The 7,756-nt window shown below is 41.2% G+C and overlaps 1 long non-coding RNA gene across 1 annotated transcript; it reads left to right on the forward strand.

Moving 5' to 3' along the window:
* The first annotated feature begins 3,195 nt into the window (after positions 1–3,195).
* On the forward strand, positions 3,196–6,271 carry LOC119275820. The gene is made up of 2 exons (XR_005135882.1): positions 3,196–3,948; positions 5,130–6,271. It is a non-coding gene; the product is annotated as an uncharacterized LOC119275820 (long non-coding RNA).
* The last annotated feature ends 1,485 nt before the right edge of the window (positions 6,272–7,756 follow it).

The following is a 7,756-nucleotide window of genomic DNA, read 5'->3' on the forward strand; positions in this document are numbered from 1 at the left end:
TTTTCTTTTACTTTTTCTTATTTCTCTTTTCTGCTTTCTTTTAGTTCCTAATTATTTTTGTTTCTTTAAAATACCAAGTTAGCACCTAAATTAGTATCATCAAAATAGGCCATTACCAAACCTAGTTTGGACCCAAAATAAATTAGTTTAATATTTTTTTTATATTTTCAAAAGCAATTAAATTATTATTTTAGTCACTGTTTTTAATTAGTTTAGGGCATTTAAACACTTTGTAAAAGGTTGGTTCCACCACCAAAACTAGTTAGGGATTATTTGCCACATGATGAAAATTTTAGTTCTAATATTTGAAAACTTTTATTGTTTGCTTGATTTTGAATTTGAATTTGAATCGGTTTCGAACTGACGCGAGATCATCAACAGTAATCGAAGTGATGTGGCATCATTAGCAGAGGGTTGTTGTAGCTTAATTACCCGGGCGTCACAAGTCATTAAGTATATAGGGACTCCAAACCTCGGAAAAATAACTTCTTTAAGCATCTTCATAGAGGTGTTATGATCAGCACTACTAGTTGGAATAGCTTCTACCCAGTTAGTAACGTAATCAACAGCAACTAAAATATGTGTATACCCATTAGAGGAAGGAAATGGTCCCATATAATCAAAGCCCCAAACATCAAATGGTTCAATAACAAGTGAATAGTTCATAGGCATTTCTTGACGTCTACTAATATTACCAATTATTTGACATTCATCGCAATACAAGACAAACTTACGGGCATCTTTGAAGAGAGTAGGCCAATAAAAACCGGATTGCAATACCTTATGTGCAGTTCTATCTCCAGCGTGGTGTCCTCCATATGCCTCGGAGTGACACTTGCGTAGGATCTGTTCCTGTTCATGCTCAGGTACACAACGTCTAATAACATCATCTATTCCTTCTTTATAAAGGTGTGGGTCATCCCTAAAGTAATGTTTTACAGCAAAGAAAAACTTTTTCTTTTGCTGGTATGTGAAACTAGGTGGTATAAATTTAGCAACAATGCAATTAGCATAATCAGCATACCATGGAGCAATACGAGAAGCATTTATGACAGCTAATTGTTCATCAGGAAAGCTATCATCAATAGGTAGTGGGTCATCAAGAACTTCTCTAACCTAGACAAGTTGTCTGCAATGGGGTTCTCGGCTCCCTTTCTATCAATAATATGCAAATCAATTTCTTGTAGCAAGAGAACCCATCTAATAAGTCTAGGTTTAGCATCTTTCTTTTCCATAAGATATTTAATAGCAGCATGATCAGTGTGAACGGTTACTTTAGAATCAACAATATAAGGTCTGAACTTATCACAAGCAAATACAACTGCTAAAAGTTCCTTTTCAGTAGTAGCATAATTTCTCTGGGCACTGTCTAGAGTTTTACTAGCATAGTGGATAACATTTAGTTTCTTATCAACTCATTGTCCTAGAACAACACCTACATCATAATCACTAGCATCACACATAATTTCAAAGGCTAAATTCCAATCAGGTGGTTGGACAATAGGTGCAGAAATCAAGGTTTTCTTAAGTATTTCAAATGCTTCTACACAATGATCATCAAAGACAAAAGGAACATCTTTTTTTAAGAGATTAGTCAGAGGCCTAGAAATTTTTGAGAAGTCTTTAATGAACCTCCTATAAAAACTGGCATGACCAAGGAAACTTCTTATACCTTTAATGTCCTTAGGACACGACATCTTTTCAATAGCATCAACTTTAGCTTTATCAACTTCAATACCTCTTTCAGAAATTTTATGCCCAAGACAATACCTTCATTAACCATAAAGTGGCACTTCTCCCAATTCAAGACAAGATTAGTTTCTTCGCATCTCTGCAAAACTCGTTCAAGGTTGCTTAAGCAATCATCAAAAGAAGCACAATACACGGAGAAATCATCCATGAAAACATCAACAATCTTTTCACAAAAGTCAAAGAATATAGCAGTCATACATCTTTGAAAGGTAGCAGGTGCATTACATAAACCAAAAGGCATACGTCTATAAGCAAAGGTACCGAAAGGGCAAGTAAAAGTGGTCTTTTCCTGATCCTCTTTTGACACAGGTATTTGAGAGAAACCAAAATAACCATCTAGAAAGCAAAAATGTGTATGTTTGGATAATCTTTCTAGAATTTGATCAATAAAAGGTAAAGGGTAATGATCCTTTCTAGTAGCTTTATTTAATTTGCGGAAATCAATTACAATTCTATAACCTATAACAATTCTTTGTGGGATCAATTCATCTTTATCATTAGGAACGACAGTAATACCTCCCTTCTTAGGGACACAATGGAAAGGGCTTACCAACTGACTATTAGCAACAGGATAAATTATACCTGCCTCCAGAAGCTTTAGTATTCCATTTCTTACCACTTCTTTCATCTTAGGATTTAACCGCCGTTGGTGATCAACAACCGGTTTAGCGTATTTCTCCAATTTTATTTTGTGCTGACATAGAGTGGGACTAACGCCCTTAAGATCATCAAGAGTATATCCAATAGCAGCACGGTGCTTCTTTAGAGTTTTCAATAATTTCTCTTCTTCCTGCTCTGAAAGGTTAGCACTAATAATAACAGGATCTATTTTCTTTTCATCAAGATAGGCATATTTAAGAGTATCAGGTAATGGTTTAAGCTCAAACACGCGATCACCTTTGGGTGGAGGAGGTTCCTCTAGGATTTCAACAGGCAAGTTGTGTTTCAATAAAGGTCCATGTTTAAAGAATACTTTATCCGTTTCCCTTCTTTCATTCATAAACATATCATTTTCATGGTCTAGCAAATATTATTCTAAAGGGTCATTAGGAGGCACGGCAATAGAGGCAAGACTAATAATTTCATCTTTACTAGGCAATTCTTTATCATGAGGTTGTCTTCGAAATTTAGCAAAATTAAAATCATGAGACATATCCCCTAACCCAACAGTAACAATATCCTTTTCGCAGTCTATCCTAGGATTAATCTCTCCCTAATAATAAAGCACGGATTGGGTCTCCGGGTTCACCGTCACGGCACTTTTTCAAAAACGTCCCTGTGATTTAGGGCAGTACAACCCGCAGTCCCTGGGTAAGTGGCACTCTGGAAAAAACGTTTCGTTTTTGCGTAAAAACACCTGCATTTGTTAGAAATTATGCCTGCGACCCTTATTTCTTATTGGACTGGCTCACGACCGCGCGTCTCTTATCCTGTCATTCTTGGGCAGGAGGCCTCGGCAGGAAGACTCGGGGTGGTCTCAGGCGCGACGCGGAGCTGGCCGGAGCGCACGGACATCTGCGGCGGCCGCCGCCCTCCCTGCTCCCGCTGCTACCCTCCCCGCTCCCCAACGCCGCCTCGCTCTGCCCTTGCTGCGGTTGCTGCAGGAGCTTCTTCACTCGATGCTCGCCGGCACAGCTCGTGGATGCCCGATGCTTGCTTCTCGTCAGCTCCCATTGCGGTGTCGGAGGGCAGCTCTTCTCGACAGGCGGGGGGTGCAGCGTGACCCACCGTGGGATGGCGTCATGGAGCTTGTAGATGGAGGCGGAGCAGCCGAGCCATCTTCTGCACGTCTTGGATCTGTCATCTGCCGACAACGGCACCGGCTATGAAGGGGCGGCGCGCTGGTTGTGCTGGTGCTGCGCCGCATAGCTGTTCCGGCAGGAGAAGAGGCTCCTGAGACATGGCAGGAGCTGGGGACGCCGATTCGGAGGCGGGCGGCAACCTCGGGGTCGCCAGTGACGTTGAGGAAGGCCGGGGCCTGGCTTCCTGGGTGGATACATGGCATCTGCGGCTCCTGGGCAAAAAGAAGAATAGAGGTGAGGGAGAGAAAAAGGGAGAAAGGAGGGGAGGTGCGGCGTCCTAGGCGGGAGCTCGCCGGAGCGGGGCGACGGTGGGCGGGCACGGGAGACGGAGGGATTTAGAGTCGGCCGGTCGAGCAACACCAAGCAGGCCATGGGTGGCGTACACTTTTAGTAGGTAATCGATTCATCTCCCCTCTTTTCCTACTCCCCCTCGATATGGTCCTCAATCGCCATGTTCTTCAGCTGCTGTCAAATTGCATTGGCCTATCAAATTTTGTAATATACAGATGCTATTATGCTGTCAAATTCCATTGGTCTACATATTCCATGTCCAAAGTAAAGAAATTCAGATGTTGCAGCTTGCGAACAAGCAAAAACATGACCAGTCATCTACAGAATTAATCTACATGTAAATAAGATTTCTCTTCCAACCATCTTTCAAACATAAAATCGTACAACTAATGAATCACTTTTAACTAATACAAGTACACACCACATTCAGCTCGACAATTGGTCATCTTTGTCGCATTTTTTGTTTTCTGTTTCCAGTTCAATCAAGTCAGGACATCACCGTTCTACAACGCCATTTTTTCATCACATTCATAGCAAGCTTGCAAGTTCCTTCTATTCACAACAGTACCTAGCACATACACAAGTTTGTTGGCCGCCGGAGTTGCTGCACTCGTGGTCATCAGAGTCTGCCGCCATGATCATGCTCCACATGCATGTGGTCTTCGAGTCAGTGCGATGCCCGTGTGGTTATCCTCTAGCAGAGCCACGTTGACCGAGCGTGGGAGGTGTGTGGCTGATGGCCGTCCCGCTTGTGGTTCTCTTGGTGTCGCTGGTTGTTAGGACACCTATTTCTGCTTCCTTCTGGATGAACAAGGGAGATGGACGTGTCAGTAGAATTTGATCTGAATTGATTGATCGGTTTCTTTTGATGGCTTTTTGTGACATGACACATAATTGAGAATTAACTTGCTTCAAGATCTGGTTCACCTCAAACCTATTTTCCAAATATCAATGGGCTGCCGTTTTCGAAAATTTTGATCAAAACTCCAAAAAAATGTATGATATGATGTACCTTTTTTACTTTGGACTATCAGTATGCCAACTCCAAAATTGGAGTATTAGTATGCATACTCCAGAAAGTTTCTTTGGTCCTGATACGCACATCATGAAGTTGGTAACTGTTGTCGTATTTATATTCAGATTTGACAGGAATAGAAACTGAACCTATTAAATAGTTATGTTAAGCTAGATGGGTTATAACTCTTCATGCATTCATTTTCTGAATTGTTGTTTAAACAATGTGAGTATGAGATGTTTAACGTCTATTTTTTATCGTGATTGTAGAAAATGGACCACAACGATGAACCAACTACTATTCAGGATTTTGATAACCGGCCTTAACAAAAAACATTCTGAATTGAGTGTATTGGATTCAGATAAACTGATAGATGATGATGAATTTCCATCACCAACTATTTCAACATCATCTCTAGTCTTCAGAACCAGATAGACACATGAACCTCTGCCACCACTGTTGAGCAGTACCTCAGGTGAACTATCAGCACTACCTGTCATCCAACAATAACAAGCTCAAGTGTTGTATATGTATCCTCTTAATGTACTCACAACCTCTGGCTCACAACAGTGCACTTGCACACACATAAGCAACAGATTCAGCTTCTTCTTCCTCACGACAGTGGTGGTGGTGGAGCTTTTAGCACCGGCCGATCTGTTCGGTTCCACCATTGCCATCCTCTGAATCAAGTGATCTGTTGGATTTCTATAGCAAATTCTATTAGTTTTTACGTCTGCCAGTTGTCTGAGAGCAACAATTGCGAGAGAGATATCAGGGAAAAGGGGCGCCAGCTACCAGCTCACCACATTGAGTGGCCAACGAGGACGGAAAGACACACACGATTGTCGGCTCCGTCGTGATGTGATCCCTCGGTTATATGGATGAAGCTGTTGGCGGCTTTGATTTACAGCGCCCCAGTCGGCTGGGATACAGGGATGAGAAGTCCAACATGTGTCTTTGCCAATGGCAATCACGGGGGAAGAATGTTAGGGACGAGATGAATTCAAACACACAACGGTCATAGCCAGCAGGAGGTTGCGTTTGGACGTGGGTGGGCTTGGTTCCTACAAGAGGTGGAAGACGGCCGTGACTAGGCAGCTGGGTTTAACATCGCAACTCGATGCCGACATGGACGGCGGGCTGCTCCTCTTCTTTTACCGTGCTGGGTCTTACCTCCCGCCCCCTCTCCTCAACTAAGCTGTGGAAGAACCGCATCCAATTTGATAGCATGCATTCAGTTGTGAAGTGTGCAGTGCTATGGAGGAAATTGTCCTGCCCCATGCTGATCAGCGCGCCATAACATGTAACTGATTCCGTCCTCCTCACCTTTGAGCCTCTTAATCACTACTGTTGGCTGTGCATTGTTCCGATTTATCAGCTATGATTTGGTCTTGGTGCTTCTTAACCACTACTGTTGGTTGTGCATTGTTCTGATTTATCAGCTATGATTTGGCCTTACTGCTTCTTAATCACTACTGGTGGCTGCTCTTTGATCAAATTTCTTATCTGTGATCTGATAGATAAAAGTAGTTGGTCGGAGTATAGGAATATAATCCTTCATGTGAGAAGGAAGAAAGCCATGTGCGATACAACATAAAAAAAATCTTCAATAGACACAGAGATCACAGCAAGGGAACGGAAGTACATCATCACTTTACAGGTTCACCGTAAGCATGTTCAGTACATGTTCACGGTAAGTATGTACCCCTGCTCTTCCCTAATTACTTTCATCATATATCACATTTCTGTTTAGTGCAGATAAGCTGCTTGATGATATCTATAGGGCCAAACAGTTTATGCTTTCCCTTCCCAGCTACAACATATAGCAATTGTTTCACCTGAAATAATAAAAAGTAAGATGATTCCTGGAGTTTGTAACACAATGTTTTACTGAAGCGTATTTTTTGTTCTTCACACAATTTCCCTTTTAATTCTACGGAAATAGTTTTACGAACACCGACCACCTGTACGTGCAAGTTGGTCTCAAGAAGCCTAATTAACCATTATCATCCTTCACTATTTTCCTAAAGGCTAAAGCCTTGGAGTTAGTTGGCCCCTTATTAGTATGATTAAATGTCAGGTTTAAAATTCTGTGCTATCCAAAAATGTAGGCCATTTTAGCATTTTGACCAGCAACAAATTTCTAAGCTTGCCATCTCTAATTAAATAATTACTGCTAGCATCCACAACATGAGATTGGTATTACTAGACTTATGTCTACCTAGATTGGACCTAAAATTCCCATTATCTTAATAATTATTGACTTGATTTGTAAAATGATGGTAGATTAGTGCAATTTGATTGAATCTGATTTCTTTTTGTTTTGGGGACTAAAAGTTCATGTCTTTTTTGTTGTTCAACCGTTGCAACGCACGGGCACTTTTGCTAGTAGTGTTCAAGAAGGGTCTACCAAATATAATGGGACAAAAGTCATCTTGTGGGGAACCAAGAACAAGAAAATCAGTAGGATATTTAACTTTCCAACACAGGACTTCAACATCTCTAACAATCCCAATTGGTGAAATAGTACCTCAATTGGCAAGTTTAATAGTAACATCAATACCTTCTATTTCGGCAGGTGCAATATCATGCATAATTTCTTTGTATAAGGAATGAGGTATTGCACTCACACTAGCACCCATATCACATAAGCCATGATAACAATGATCTCCTATTTTAACAGAAACAACAGACATGCCAACAACATGTCTATGTTTACCTTTAGTATCGGGTCTAGCAATTCTAGCAGCATCATCACAGAAGTAAATAACATGCCCATCAATATTATCGACCAAGAGATCCTTAACCATAGCAATACTAGGTTCAACTTTAATTTGCTCAGAGGGTGTAGGTGTTCTAGCTTTACTCTTACGAACCACAGTTGAAGCTTTAACAT

The sequence above is a fragment of the Triticum dicoccoides genome, chromosome 3B (assembly GCF_002162155.2).
Source record: "Triticum dicoccoides isolate Atlit2015 ecotype Zavitan chromosome 3B, WEW_v2.0, whole genome shotgun sequence".
NCBI classification, from domain to species: Eukaryota; Viridiplantae; Streptophyta; class Magnoliopsida; order Poales; family Poaceae; genus Triticum; species Triticum dicoccoides.